The following is a 16,731-nucleotide window of genomic DNA, read 5'->3' as shown; positions in this document are numbered from 1 at the left end:
ACATACATCACTGATCACTCTTCATGGACACGAACACCAGCACATGCAGTCTAGAACAGAACCCATTTGTTTCATTTAACTGTTCCTTCAAGTAATTAGTTCAGTTCATTTAGCAATCTAATCTTAAAATATTGGACTGTTTCAGAGCCAATTTATACTTTACCTGCGATCAGCAAAGAAATAATATTCTAGAATTCGTGCCACCATTTGCAGATTTCGAAACCATCTCACATTAAACTGTACTGGCAATTTTAGTCAAGAATTACGTAAAAGTGACCAGGCCAGCCTCCTGTCTGGCAGTATACCCAATAGCTGTAATTTTTCATCTATTAGATAGGTAAATTTTATAAATACCAACCTCTGTTACACCTGTTTTCCATGTAGTCCTTTATCTATGTAAGGCGTTTATGTAATGTATGAGTGTGTTTTTGTGAAAGAGTCACAGACTGTACATCCTAAAAATCTATCACTGGTTGCTAGGGGACTTTTCTGTGCTGATCAAGAGTAGCTCATGAGAAAAATACTCAGTTCTCAGATTTGAGAGACTGGAGACAGACAACCTGAGTAGGAGAGTGCAAAAGAACAAGGTGGAGGATGGAATGCTTGAATTAATCTCAGCCACTGGCAATTTCCCGGGCCACATCACAATCCATCTTTTTCACCCACCATACCACCTCTGTTTGGGACCCAGACACACATATCAGTCTTGACCCTGCTCTAATTAGAACAGTCCAGCGCAAACTGCCAGGCCAGGTTCTCCCTAACCTGCAAAATAAGCAACCTAGCACCAGTTTTGCCCTGGCATATCTTGGTTTCAGTGGCCCAGTGAGCCTGTGGTCCATGTCTGTGTATATCCAAACCACTTAGGGCATCATATGCAAAACCAACAAGGGGATGGATGGACTGCTTGAATTAATCTCAGCAACTGGCAATCACTTGTTCCTCATCCCAATCCATCGTTTTTCACCCACCATGCCCCCTCTGTTTGGACCCAGCCATGTGCAGTATTGTTTTTGTATAGGAAGGGATACATCCCTGTGCAAAAACAATCCTCAGAGTCATTTTCCTCTTTCTTTATGATGCAGATTACAGAACACATAGAAAGAAGAAAAAATTAGGAGAAAGAAACATATTTCTCCTCGTTAGGGCTCCCATAAATTCCACAGCTCTCAACACAGCCTACATGCCACACTTTCATTTTTTTTAGCCTCATCAGCGCGGCGCAAATTCGTGAGCTGTGCTGAACGTTCCATTGGGCTTATGGAACCATGATGGAACGGTTCCGTCATGAGCACAGGTCAACCGGCACTCATGACGGAACCGTTCCGTCATGAGCATCGAAGGGGTTAAACGTTGCATAGGGGCACTAGCTGCTGTACAGCATGGCTTACAGTTTTACAAAAAATGCAATGACGTGGCCAGCGTTGACCGCATCATTTAAAAAAATGTTTAAACCATTCTGCACAGCAGCTTGCGCTGCTGTGTAACATCATCATGTCTCAAAAACATTGATAAAACCTAATCTTCACGCTTTATAGTTCCACCAATTACTGCACAATATATTGCCTTTCTCAATAAACACATCAACACTTTTACAAATTGTTATTATCTTATATTGCACAACCACTCACCAAGCAAAAACTTACAACAACAAATATGTATTATTAATCACATGGGCGAAATGTAATGCATTTGTTCATGCGTGTTTACATTTCTGTGAGTAAATACACCCTAGTGGTTTGCTGATGAGGATGTGTGTCAGAATGTGATTGACATATCACCCCACAGAAACATTGTGTCTTCTCAAAAGATGTCTTTGCCAGGGGTGTAGCATTTTTCTTATTAAATTCAAAAGGGAGATATTTTATAAACATTGGTTAGGGGATGATATTTCAGTATAACATTATTTTGGTTATGGTACTCTAGTGTCATACTGCTGGTGGTAAGGTGACTTTAATTTTGTATAACACTGATGCAGTAAAACAGCAGATCTTGAGTTGTACTGGTAAGCTTATATCATACATAACCGGTAACATATCATAGATCCTGGGATCTGCACATAATTACACTTTGCAGCATTCTAAATACGTGCTGCTTCATTAGAAGGCAGACCAATCGCACTGAACTGCAGTAACACATTGAACCCATCTACTAGATCACAAAATGGAGTGAATTTCTGGTTTGCAGTTGCATCAATTTCAAATAAAACAGGGCATATTTATAAAATAGAGACAAACTATCAGAACAGTTAAAAATGGTATGCATCAATAAACACAAAAAATGGCCCCTGCCAATGTTGTGTAAACTGAGTCTCTGGCTCAGGTCTACAAGTTGTGTTTTCACAACCATGGGTGGCACGAGTGAACTTAGTCCAATGTAACAGCGCTTGATGTGAAAAACAAGTTACTGCAGCCCCACTTTACCGCACCCAATACGTAGGTGAGGTGGTGTCAATACTTTTGGGTTATTAACAGGGAGCAGAAATAATCCAATCATTCATTAATGATTTACATCCTCAAGATCACTAGAAACAGAATATGTGTTTCAACATATTTCGTTTGAAATGTCGAGATATAAGTGCACATAATATTGGTAACATAGGATAAGAAAATAAAAAGCAGCTAAGCATATCAGTAACAGTGAAAATAGGGAAGAATTGTCAAATCAAAATTTATAGCCCTTACACCCTCACTGTGCTATCTCTAAGTGCTATGCTAGTAATAGCAAATTCAATAAAAGCCTAAGTTTCAGAAGTGGTGCTCATACCTGGTCAACAGGATTTGTTGTCTGTTTGGAATGGCTTGTCAGCTATTTTGAGCACAAGAGCTAGGAGATTATATATACGGGAGAATACACTCCTGGAACCAGTTTGTGAAGGCAGAATGGAATGCTTTACAATGCCTCAGAAAGTCTTGCTTGAGGCTTCTTTGGTCAAGATGGAACCTGGTGCCGTGCTCATCTGGATCTGCGATCTCAGTAAAGTTTCTCTCCTAATTAAGTGGTCAAGGATTGTCATAGATGATGTGCCTCACAGACATTTCATTATGGTCATATAGGCTGAGAGGATGTCAATTCAGACTATTTAGGCTATAGATGAAAATGGCACATCTCCAGACTGATGTTGCACTGGCAGTTTTGTTGATGTCTATATCTGAATGACTTCACTCTTTGAAAGTTCTTGGAAAGATAGGCACAGATGACATCTGTGTCAAAGGCAGCCATGTTGATGATTCTGCAGTCTCCTTTGACAAAGATGGCATCCTCCATTAGCAAGGATGGATTCGGGGCCAGAGGTAATCAAGCTGGACATCCTATCTAAAATGGAAACTATAGCCAATATGGATATCAGAACCTAAAACTAAAACAAAGAAGTCTAAAAGTAAGTGATTTAAATAACAGAATTATGGAGGGGAAACAGTCATTAGATGTATGACATTGCTGGAAGAGTAGGCAGTGTCCATGGGACCATTGCCTGCTCCTAAAAATATAAATATTTCCAATGCCAGTCACAAGGGAGAAGAGGTCCCTTCCCATTTGCAAGTGGCTTACTACCCATTTGAAATGGGTGGTAAACTGCAATTGCGGCCGCAAAACAATCTTATATTGAGGTGCGAGTCGCCATTAGGAAGGGATGCCCTTGGCACGCCACTTCCTAATAGCGAGTTGCAAACCCTATTTTGCGAGTTGGAAATAGGTTTCTGACTCGAAAAATAGGGTTTGTAAAAAGGGCAGACTTATATTGCAGTTGCAAACTGGATGATTTCCCAGTTGTGACCGCAAAAAATGGTTGTACATCTGGGCCTCTGTTTCCACCTACCGCAAAAGCCCACTTTGGCTTTGAGCTTTAACAAAAAAAAAAGAGAGACACATTTTTCACAGCAAGCATGCACAGGGCAGGTCTGGCATTTCGGTCCACTTCCATTATTTTCAATCCTGCATAAGAGAATTTACTTCCCAAAAATCTTCTGTTTGCGTAGTTAGCTAGTTGAAGCAAGATCAATAGTTACTGGGATGTGGCCAAGAAACCTAAGACAGTGGCAGTTTCCTGGTAAGGCTTCATTCGCACAAGCTCCGCTCAGGTGTAATGGACATGAGTCCATCAGAACCACGTCTGAGCCAGATTGCATTTTCAGCACTGGAGTGGTCAGGTCACATCAGGTGTCCCAGTGGAGCTGCAGTAGTGGAAGACATGGCCAGACGCTGTCTCGGCCGCATGATGACCAGGTGGAGGCAGCTACTTTGCGCAGATGAACATTGGGCTTGGCTTGGGTCCAACAAGAGCCCTTTCAAAGAGGTGAGGCACAAGAGGCCACACCGCATTCCAACACCCTTCGACCTTGGTAGTATGTGACTGCCCACGCCCCTCTGCCGGTGCCGGCAGACCCTGGCTAGGCATGGGCTAACTCAGCACGCGAGGTGGGTAGCGGGGAGGAACAGAATCACAGAGGAGATACAAGCTGCACAGACCTGTACAGGTGAATGGCCAAGGACCAAATCACCATGGGCAGGAGCAGCGCACATTGGACATAAGGTCCAGGGCATAGAAGAGAAATCCCGACCACTGCTGATCAGGCACTCCCACTGGTCAGGGTTCCTACATGGAGGCCCTCATCCACCTCGCCTCGCCCCTGATCATTAATACTGGGAAACAACCTCAGCCTAAAGCCTTGGGGGTGTTGACCCCTGCCTGGAGAGGGATTTGGTACAGAGATTGTTTCGCAAACTGCCATTTCTCCTGCCGTTGATGGGTATTGAGGCTTGAGGCTGGAGATGACAAGTGGTGACACTCAATCACTTCGAAGCATAGTGACTAAATTCGAAATGCAATCAACATGGAGGACACTCACACTCTCTCTCTTCAAGGCTGCTCCTATTCTCTTTGTGAGGCATGATCAGAGCAGGGGGTAGGCAGGATTTAAAGAAGATGGCAAACCAAACAACAGCAGTGGAGGCCGGAATGCCCTCCATAAAAGTCAAACTGTGCTCCCTTAAGCAGTGCTTTTCTAAACTTCATGAGGTGACTTTGCAGGTAGAGAAACAAGATGAGGACCTGGGGGAGGGAGGTCGGTAGTGAGTTGGGAGATTGAGTTGCAATAATTATTGCCTGGTAAGAGTCCCCAGGATGTAGAGGGTCCCCGACCTGAACTCTTCTTTTTAGACTGGTTCAAATCCTGTGTCCCGGTGTAGACTCTTTTATCATTGCAAGAAAACCCCATCAGGCACCCTAACCCGGCCTGTTTTCTTGAGCCTGTGAAATTATCTATATTAAAATGCCTTCTACAGGGTGGCTGGTGCTCAGCAGACTGTCCATCTCAAGGCTACTAGGATCATGATCTTTCCTGATTACACAGCCTGTATTCCACAACAGCGGGCGACCTTTGCAGAGGTTAAAGGAGAATTGCAGGCAATTAAAATATCATAAATACTCCTCTACCTGGTTTGGCTGAAAGCCATGCACTAAGAAAACACTTTTCTTTTTTTTATTGCAGAGGAGGCTTTGCTGTGTGTTAGGAAACTGCCTCCCTCAACAAGGCTGAAAAACCCATGCCAAAATGTAAAATAAGACAGCTAGGGGACCATCTCATAGCCTCTAGGTCAAAGTTATGTTGGAGATGGGGCAGGACTAAGTTTGTTCTTTGAGGAAGATTTGGATAGGACAAAGAAATAGACACATCTGCATCAGAGGGCAGAGATCAAGGGTCGCATAGTACAGCCAAAGCCAGTGGGGGTTGGTCCCAGCCACCTCAGATGGCTTTAGCACTGCAATGCTGCACTAAAGAGAGGGATTGACCTGGTGGTGTTTGTGCTGCACTTTGTTGCTAACAATTAGAGGGGGAGGCCTCCTTCATATAAACACAGATGATGGTGATGGCTGATAGACAAGCAGATGGCCTCTGTTAATGGAGGAGTCCTCTCCTGATTCTAAACCCAAGACTCCCTCAACTGTCAGCCTAGAGGTACAGGGTTGGGTGGTCGGGTGGAAGTAGTGGTTTGTTGGGCTCTTGCGCTAACAGATCTGCAAGGGCCCAGACTGTATTACCTCCACCTCTCTCTTTCCTTTCTACACAAGCATCTTTTTTCTTTTTGACTACTCTTACCATTATTTTACTTTCCTCTTTTAGGTTTAAAACTGTTGCCTTTTAGTTAAAGCTGCGTTGTTATTGGGTGACAGATGCTTCATTTCCCAAAGTGTAAGGAAACAATGTATATGGTGATGGGGAACTGCCAGTTGCCTTCCATTTGGGAAGTTTGTTATTATGGTTCTAATTGCACTTCACAATATCATACAAACACGCACGTTGCTTGAACTTATTTACACAATGGCACATATCAATATAGAAAACAATACATGTTCCTCTCTTGGAATGTTAACAACCTTTATGATAAATTCAAAAGGGCAGTTGTCCTCATATTCATCAAATAGCTACCTCCAGACATCCTTCTCCTACAGAAGACCCATCTGATGGTTACTAACTTTAAATTTTAAACAGATATAACTACAAGCCTAGCTGCCATTCTGTGTATATGAGGGGTGCACGGGGTAGATATCCTTTCACAGTGGTCTTTCCTGCTGGCCCTCATGATGACACACATCGATCAACTGGGATGGTTTGCCATACTTATGAGGACACTGTAGGTTCACACTAGGTGAAATATATGTGTGTACATACCCCCAACGCTGGCTGTATCATGACCAACTGTTTTATCCAATCAAATAACATTAATACAAAATGGCAGACTGGTGAAAGGTGAAGACTTTGATGCAATCACGAACCCAACCATTGATGTTTTAGTGGATGACTAGATCAACCTTCCTCACTTCGTGGGCCCAAACCTTGGGACTGTGTGGTGTCAGGAAAAAGTGGAACCAATAGAGAAACAGTATTCTTTATTATCTTACTAACATTCTTCCTTCTCCCACCTAAACTATTTATTTCATGCCTGCCCAGTTTGTAGGGTCATTCCCCATTGGAATTATGCTTCAGGGCTAGCCCAAAATCAGAGGCCAGCGAATGACATCTTAACACATGTGGCTTAACGATGGAAAAATTGCAGATATTCCCTCGAAATGGTGTGACAAGTGTTTTTGACACTATCTTAAGGTTATAATAAGAAACTAGTAACAAGGGCAAGAAGGATTGAGGGCAAAACTGCTGATGACCAGGAAGATCAGATCCAGGAGTTTGAGATCAGGGATGTCTTTCCACAGGACGACCATGTCCCCAGATGGCTTAATCAGCTTTAGTGGAACTCCGACAACTTAGATTAGGGACAGCCTAGCTCTTCCATGTTGGCCACTCAACATCGGAACTAGAAATGGGGAGAAAATTAAGTAAAATAGTGTATTGGTTGGCTACATAAGATCCAGAGTCCCGTATTATAACCTAAATATTCCAGGGTAATAGTGTGCTGTGATGAAGGCTTCCGAGATAGCTGAAGGCTTTGCAGAATATTATGCTATATTACGCTGCATATATCCCCCACTCTGGTGAGTGTTCCTACTCAATTGCAGCAGTTTTAATTATGAGTAACTTGAATATGTAGCAAAGAGAAGATCTTGATGAACCCCTCTCCTTTGAGAGATCCATGTGGCAATCAACTCCATAAACAGTGGTAAGACCCCGGGTCTCAACGGGTTCCCCATAGAAATGAAAATAAAATTAGTATCCATATTTCCTCCCCACCTTGCAACATTATGAGAGGAGGAAGTGAGGGCAGGACAGCTATCATCTGACCTCAGGGGGAACACTATTGTGATAATCTCTAAACAACGGAAAGATCTGACAGAATTGTATTGATTAATCTTGCAGCCACGTTTTTGGCAAAAATCCCTAGCCACAGGGCTTCAAGACCAATTAGATCCCTGATCCATTGCAATCAAAATGGCTCTATGTGGAACCAGGGACCCAACTTTGCATAAAGTGACTCAGTGGCACCCGGGGTACAAAGATCATGTCTCTTTATACTCAGATGAACTCTTCATATACTTGCAAAGTTCAGAATGTTCTGCATTCTGGCTCCAAGAAATACTAAAAATATATGGAAATGCCTCTACATTAATCACTCCAAGCCACAATATGCTCTGCTTACAGGGCACCACCCAGACTTTCCAGCACAGGTGATTTTGAGAGAGTCAAAGACCCATTTCACATACCTGGGTGTTCACATGACCACAAATCCACAGCTCTATTAGAGCCTTAACATTGCTGTGCTCTTGGAGCTGCTGGTCTGAGATAAGACCCTAAAGGCTCAAATCAGAAGATCATTATTTCCTTTCAATTGAGGAAATTGACAGGGAAGAGAAAGGGATAAATCAATCAATTAAATAATCAACCAATCATGAAGATTTCAAAAGTGCATGGCTGATGAGGTGTGAAACCCCGAAATTGGTCCCAGGATTGTTGTTTCTGGTCCATGGAGAACCTAGCATGACAGTTTGGGATGGACTGCTCACATGAGATCAAGACTGATTTGCGTATGGCTGGGTTTAAACTGGAATGGCATGGGGAACAAAAAAACGATGGTTTTAGGCGCAGATCTCTGTAGTGGGGTGAATGTTTGACATTGTCAGCATTTTGTACATCAATTGTTCTTTTTACTGTTCAGTTCAAGGCAGTTAATACTCATCCAGTCTGCCACTTCCTTAACACCAGAAGCCATACTGGTAGAGGCGCTCTTGTAAATTGTGAAGAGCGGGATTGCAATCTGTGTGTCATCCGCTTAAGAGTAAATGGAAAAGTGGTACATTTTTTGTATATCAGCCAGAGGTTGCACATATATGTTAAATAGGATGAGTTTAAACAGGAATTGTGAGGAACTCCATGTTGCAGATTGTAAGGGTTTGGCAAACACCTGAAAAGTGCGATCATCCAAAAATGACTGAAAGCAAGCAAGAGCTGGCCTTTGGAATCTAACCTCCGCCATCTATTAAGGAGCACCTGATGTGACAAGCTGTTGAAACCAGCACTTTAATCCAACAAACATAGTGCAGCCTCCTCTATCCAATTCCTGCCTCAAATGTTCCATGACCCCTAACAAAGGTGTTTCAGCACTGTGCTCTGTACAAAGGCCAGACGGAGAGGGATGCAGTACCTTGTGAGATTCTAAGAATGCGGAGCGAGGATAGTTGTTTTTTTGAAGATTATTAGGGGAAGAGGGAAATCTTGCAATAAATCCCCCAGTCGCAAGCATCCAAAATTAGGTTTCTTTAGCAATAGGGGAATACTGCTTCCACCAGACTCGTTCCAATCGTTTGATTTTTTTTGTAAATGTTTAGACCACGTCTGTCAACCAAGGAGCTTGAGGGTGGGACATACCCTATTGTTCAAATGCATCAGAATTATAGAGTCTGGAATGGCATGGATCCAGGAGTGGACAGTCTCAGTGCATTCATCCATCGATCTCTCCAACTTGAGCACCACATTAAGTGAGCATGAGTTTAAGGCCAATGGCATTCAACAATAACACTAGCTAGGTTAGAGAAAATAGGGTCAAGAAGATGACCTGAAAAATGGGAGGGATCCTGCCCTAACAGGTCCAGCCTCAGCGCATTAAAATCACTGTTAATAGTAAAGGCTGTGTGGCAATTCTTGTTGTCAAAATGAATATTGATATCACATAAGGTGCTGAAATTTGTGTTTTTTGAGATGTAGAGAGATAAGGCCTCAACCAGCTTAGAGCTCCAGGTGCTGACAGCGTGCTAAATTAGGAATCCAAAAAGAATAAACGAAGAAAAGGGTGGTGCAGGGGCCAGAGCGGCTGACTCCGGAGCACAGGGCACATGGTTAGATCCCCAGTGCCAGCGGGAGCTCAGCACAGCATCATGTGACTCTGGGCAATAGCTCACTTAATCTCCCCAATGGCCCCCAGCCCCTTTAGACCCTTAGGGCGTTTAGTGAATGCTTTACAAATACCGGATTTATTAATTTATTTTAATAAAGATCTCGGATACCCCTATTGAAAACAGAAAACATTAACAGTCTGGGATAGTGAGGTTATAATTTGGCAATGAAAATCTGATTTGTAAAAATGATGTCATACTATGGCCAGTAGGTAGGGCAGGAGTAATATCAGGTGATGAATGCTCATTAAACCACGATTCCAGCAAGAATGCAACATCCAGCTTGTAGGCTGTTAAGAAGTCAAACACCTTTACCATGTGCTCTGTCAAAGAGCCACAATTGACACTACAGAAATAGTATGTTACTGATAGTTTCCACAAGTCTCCTGTTCTGGGATGGGCGTCAAACACTGCAGGCTCTCAGAAAGAGTAACTGCAATGTTGGCAACCTACTTGCCACTGGAAATATCAAAACTAGCACTACATCTAGGTGGACTAGCAGTTGCTATAGGTAAAGTTGTTCTGTAAAAAAAAATTGCCAACCTGGAAATAGAGGACAAGTGTTCCTGGCCCATGGGCCCAATCAGGCAGGGCCAGGGACAGATGGGCTTGGTTTTGGTGCGTCTTCAGTGTGCCAGCAGACCACCCATCTGCCCTCCCTTACATAGGGCATGTCACCACAGGAGAAACCCAAGTGACTAGATCGCTCAAACACACCATCCAGAGCAGCACGAGCAAAGTGGCTGCCTGGGTACCTCCCCGCATCCAAAAGACTAGTGTTAGAGGTGAAATATTATAACGTCTGTGAGCAACCCCTAATAATTTAAAACTCTAGCTAAAACATATAAACAGTATAAATTGCGTAAAACATTGATTAGAAATTAATAAAAATCCCACCCCCAAAATAAGCCCTAGAAGCGTGACCACAGCAGTTAATTGGTAGCGTGACCGCTGTACCTCTGCTTTATGACCACGCTCAAATAATGCAAGTCACCAGAGGAGAGCCCAGAGTGACTAGACTGTTAAAACACAGCTCCCTAGAGCGGCACAAGCAAAATGGCTGCCTGTGTACCTCCCCGCATCCAAAAGACCAGCGGTGGAGGTGAAAAAATAGTAAAGTCTTCAAGCAACCTGTAATTAAAAACACGTAAACAGTATACATTTCTTAAATAATTGTTTGCCAAAGAAGAAAAATCCCCCACAAAATTATCACTGGAAACCTGGCGATAGCAGCTAATTGGTACTGTGACCGCTGCATGTCTGCATTATGGCCTCCCTTAGATAGGGCGTGTCAACGCAGGAGATCCCCAGGCGACTAGACCACTCAAGCACACCTCCACAAGCGGCATGAGCAAAATGTCAGCATTGTACCCTCCCTTAATTAGGGCATGTCATTACAGGAGAGCCCAGAGTAACTAGACAGGTCAAACACAACTCCCCAGAGTGGCATGAGCAAAATGGTACCTGAGTACCTCACCGCAACCAAAAGACTAGCAGTGGAGGTGATAACATAGTAACGTTTATGAGCAACCTTACAATTAAAAACTGCAGTTAAAACACATAAACAGTATAAATGCATTAAAAAAATGTTTTATCAAAGGAAACAAATCCTCCCCAAAATTAGTCCCGGAAGAGTGAACACAGCAGCTTATTGTCACTGTGACCGCTCCATAGTAGTTACATTTCATATTATCAATCTTAAGGATTCCGCCTAAGCATTGGATGGCCCAGGCAAGAAGAATCAGGATCTAAATGATTATTTCCCAACCTAGATTTTCTCACCCTCGCCCTAAACAAGTGATTTCCTAAAGGGAGTGGTTTGGACTACATAGCTTTGACTATATGGACATTCCCTTGCCTCTCCCTCCCCAAAGTCAGATATGGCACTTAAACTAAGGGTGACAGTGTTTATAAAAATAAATGTCTTGGGTGGACAGTGGCTGCTGAGGTATCAAGTCTGTTGAAATACCTGCCATTCCCATTTAGAAACAAGCAAACACATCTCAGATACGAGAAGCTGCATAAACTGCAACTTTGCTGTAAGTTGCTTGAATGCTTGATAAAGAATATGCTCCTTTACAATATACGTACTGTATAATACTCTGAACTTCACTCTGAAGTGGCCATGGGACCCCAGGGAGACATCTAATGTGGTATTAGGAGGGCAACAATATGCTTCTTCCCTTGTATTTCAATTAAAACACTATAATAATATGTTCACATACTTAAATCTCTCCTTTGGCTCCCTGTGAAAGAAATGGTGCTGTTTAAAACACTATGGGCCTTATTATGGGTTTGGCGGTGTGGGAGAAGGACTGCACCCCCAAACCTGTGACTTAACCACCCGCCAGATTAGGAGTTTTCCCCTGTCTGACGTGCAGTTTTTTGGTCTTCCCACGGCAATGCCTCTGATATAGGCACCGCATTAAAGGCAGTTCCTGCAGGGTTTGGACTGCAAGTCCATGCCCTGTAGGAACTTGGGGTTCAAGCAGGCAAGAGGGCACATGTGACCTCCAGCATGCACCCCATGGCACAGAGGCACAGGCCCCCCCCCTTTATTTCCTCACGGCCACAGTTTTCATTGCGGTTACACTGCCATGAAAAGTGTGGTGGTGAGGAAACTCGTAATATACTAGGTGGGGCTGCAGTGGCCCCACCAAGCATATTGGGGCATCAAGACAACCGCACCACCACCAGGGATCTCTGATCTCTGGTGGTTGCAGTGGTCCCAGTGTGGCCCTCCCGCCCTGGTCGTAATAGGGCAGCTGGAAGACCACCACCGCTGCGCCCCTGTGAGTCTGGCAGTCTATGGATTGCCAGACTCATAACAAGGCCCTATGTCTTGTCCAAAGGGTTCTACATGGCTGAACATTTAACTATATTGCTAGACATTCTGTTACTTATTAACTGACCTGGATCCTAGGACCAGCTAATAGATGCCTGCAGTCACCACAACTATTCAGACATTAAAGATATATGCAAGGGCTCAATTTCCAACTCATCCTTCTAAGACTTGAAAAGGACAACGTCAAATTCAGGTAATATCTGAAAATCACACATTTTCAGTCTGGCATTTGGATAATCCTATCATCACAAGAGCAATGAACCACAGCCGTATCCAAATTCTAGCAGTCAGTCGTCTCAGACCAGCCTGCCCCTTACTGCCAGACTATGGACATGTGCACACCCAAAGCTTTTACACCAGTGACAAATCTTTAATGGGACTATTATATGAAATGGGAAGGGAAGGGCTGTTAAGATAAATGACTATATCTTGGTCCTAGCGCTCATTCTAGGCTTCTAATCTTTGGCCCAGAATCTCAAAAAGATCAAGAAACGCAGCGCAGCAGCCAAAAATGCTGCACTGCGTGAAGGGAAGGGAGCAGGAGACTGCCATATCTACAGAGATATGGCTCTTTCCTCTTCTCATCTAGTGCACGTGCTGACTAGCTGCCGTGCACCGGGCACGCACCTTAGCACCATAGTGCTAAGGTGCGTGCCTGAGTCAGCCTTAGGGTTTTTACTGGAAGGGTATCCTTCCAGTACAAAATACTATGCTTAGAAACACTTTCAAACTTTTCCTACTTTGTAAGTGTGCTGCACAGTGCAGCATGCATGAAAGTCGGCAAAGAAAGGAGAAATAGAAATATTTCTCCTTTTAACGTCTTCTTTCAAATGGTGTTATTTTTTGGCGCTAAGCATTGTCTACTATTGTTTGTAGATAGTGTTTTGCGTCAAAAGGCATGGGTGGTTACATGGGACAGTCCATGTACCACCCATGTCACTCCCTCTTGGTGCTAAGTAATGCAAAGCAGTGTTTTGTTCGGCTTTGCGTTACTTTTTGGTAGTTTCAGGAACAAAACAAGTGATGCACTGGAAAGTGAATCAGAAAAACATTTTGTGCTGGCTAGCATCACTTTGTGCGCAAACTCAATGCAAAATGTTTGTGAATCCCTTTTTGTTCTCCTACGTCACCAATTGAAAGGTTAGAAGCACTTTACGAAAAACGCCAAATAAATAATGAAGTAAATACAAATAGAGTTCCACACAAAATATCACAAGATAACATAATATAGCATAACAAAACATAATGTAATATAGATTAACAGAGAATTAACAGGAAAAGCAGGAACCAACCCAAGACGAAAACCTTGTAGGAGGTGTTATAGCATCAGAGACCCCAACCCTCTTAGAAGTATTCTTCTTCAGATTACTTACAGCAGCTTGCAAGAATCCAAAGATGTGGAAAGAGAGTGGGAGGGCAGCAACTTACGTGCATTGTTGTCCCACTGCCAACCCCAGTTTTACACTAACACTAATGTGTGTGCAAACCGCACACAGAGTCTCACGTTGTAACACATCAACTGCCCATACACACAAAATAGTGATTTGGTGTAAAGTTAAAGCTGGTACAGAGAGCCATACAAAATATTAGTCTCTAAAAGTTATACCTATGGCAGTTTACAGACTCACAGCTCCTGTATAAGTTTATAAGCCCAATGTGTGACTAGGAAAGAAAAGCTGGAGAAGCACTCATCAATCTATGCCAAAAGGGAGAAGTAAACATTTGTGAGTCAAAAGCACATGCACAAATAAAATCATTGAAAGATACAGAAGCAGATGGCAAGCCTGCTCTGGCTGTGTAGGGCAATGGCTTGTGAGCGGTCCTTTTGTCTAATGTGTAAATTTGTCAAAAGTATTTTATGAATAAAATATCATGCTGATGTCTGTAAGACATAATTGGGACCACACCCAGTAGATTTCCTAAGCCCTAAAAATAAAACTGCACAGGCATATTATCAAAAATGGCGTTAAAATTGTACTGCCGCTAAAGCAGCAATAATGGGCTCGATTATATGCCCTTGAGAATTCCCATAGAAGCCCAGGTAAACACCAGAACCTGGGCTTCTATGGGAATTCACAAGGGCATATTATCAAGCCCATTATCGCCTCTTTAGCAGCAGTTTCCCGCTGCTAAAGCGGCGATAATTGTAACGCTGTTTCTTGATAATGTAGTGTATTTTGTAAAGCACACAGCTGCCCCAGCACTGTATCACTCTTCCTGGGCACCCCCAAGGTGAAGCTATGCATCCCAGTGTGGTAGGGGCCGTTGTGGAGATTAAGCAAGTTATTGCAACATGAGACCCATGATTAGAGTAGGCACTGAGGTGAGAATTGTTGAGTCCGCAGACATTGAGCCCAAGACCCTGCCGTGTTGGGACTTGAACCCTGGTCCAGGGCCTGATCTCTACTTCAGAGTATGACGCTCTAACCAGTGAGCCACACTTCTCCACTATGATATGCCCCCACCTTTTTAATAAAGAGGGAAAATTGAAGGTCTCTATCGCCCCTGCTATTGTGTGATGCGAGGGTGAACAGTGTTAGGAGTGAGACAAACCTGTCAGATAATCCCTCATCTGTAGCCTACAGATGAGGGATTATCTGACACCTACAGACTGCTGGTGAAAGTGAAGAAGCAGCCCGAAGTCAGAGCACACACACAAGTATTGGCATTTTACAATTTATTATGTGGTGTTCTGCTACAAATAATGTGAGAAAGCATTATTGCCAAAATAATTAATGTCTCAGCGTAGAAAATGAATAAATGGGTTAAAACATAAGTACGCGGCAAACAAGTTTCCTGATTTATCAACAACCAATGAGTCCAATGCCTTTGTATGTTATTATAACCATCTGATCTATGCCAAGTGATGTAAAGCCCATATACCCTTATGGCATTCGGCCTGATGTCAGAGATTCTTCTGTCCGCATCGCTCAAGCAACCAGTCAATCTGCCTTGGCTCTCCTCAATTAATAGTATTCCTTATACCGTTTTCATAGATAGTAGTCTATGGAGCTAGAAGGAGTGTGCTATGTGTTTATAATTCAGCATGGTAAACAACGTTTTACCTCAGATTTCCAGAAGCATGTGAAAGCTCCTGTACTGTATTTCTTCAGTTCATCTTAGAAGGGACCATACAAGGCCATTCATACTTGCAACTACAGCTAATGGGAAAAGCAAAGTCAAGCAGACAATTGAAAAATTGTTAACGGGAACAACTGATAATTTGTGAAAATTGAGCACAGAACCTTTTTTTGTTTTTTGTTTTGGCAAAAGCTGTAAGAAAGACCCGCTGTCATATTTAGCGGGTCTGCCTTTGATCACTAACTTTAAAGATCTTACCTACAAACAATAGCCATGTTAACATTTATCAAGAGATGTGCTTGAGGTAAACATCCAATAAATATATAACAAAAGCCATGCCATGCATGTCAATCAGTTGAACCAATACATTTAACCCTTTCGATGCTGATGACGAGCTCAGCTCGTCATGATGCACAGTTGAGCTGTGCTGATGACGAGCTGAGCTCGTCATGAATACATAGTAAGAGCAATTTCCAGCACAGGGGGGGAAAACGCCTAGCAGCCAAGGTGTTAAATATAAAATAATAACCTTGAACACAACCTATGGCTCCCCATAGGTTTCTTTTCCAATGGAATCCATTACTCCCTACAAACAAACCTGCAAGTCCACCTACCTTTTAACTCTGCTGGCCGGTGACACCATCAAAAGAGGCAGGGGCTGTTGGTGAGTTGAAGGGGGAAGTGGGTATTTATTTATTTATATATATTTTTATTTTTATTTATTTGGGTTACTTGTAGAGCACATTAATCGAGCTTCTTGCCACTAGTTAATCTTATATTCCACACACCGATCTTTTAGATGTCAAATGCAGTCGTGAATAAAATAGTTTTTAGCTCTCGTTTAAACTCGACTCCTGAATTTTGGGTTCGCAGTTCAGCCAAAAGTAAATTCCAATCCATTGCAGAAGCCTAAGAAACTGCTGTCAGCCAAAAGAACCTGACCGAACTCTAGGAACGGAAAGCA

Source organism: Lissotriton vulgaris, chromosome 10 (assembly GCF_964263255.1).
Source record: "Lissotriton vulgaris chromosome 10, aLisVul1.2, whole genome shotgun sequence".
Lineage (NCBI taxonomy): Eukaryota > Metazoa > Chordata > Amphibia > Caudata > Salamandridae > Lissotriton > Lissotriton vulgaris.
This window is presented reverse-complemented; position numbering follows the sequence as displayed.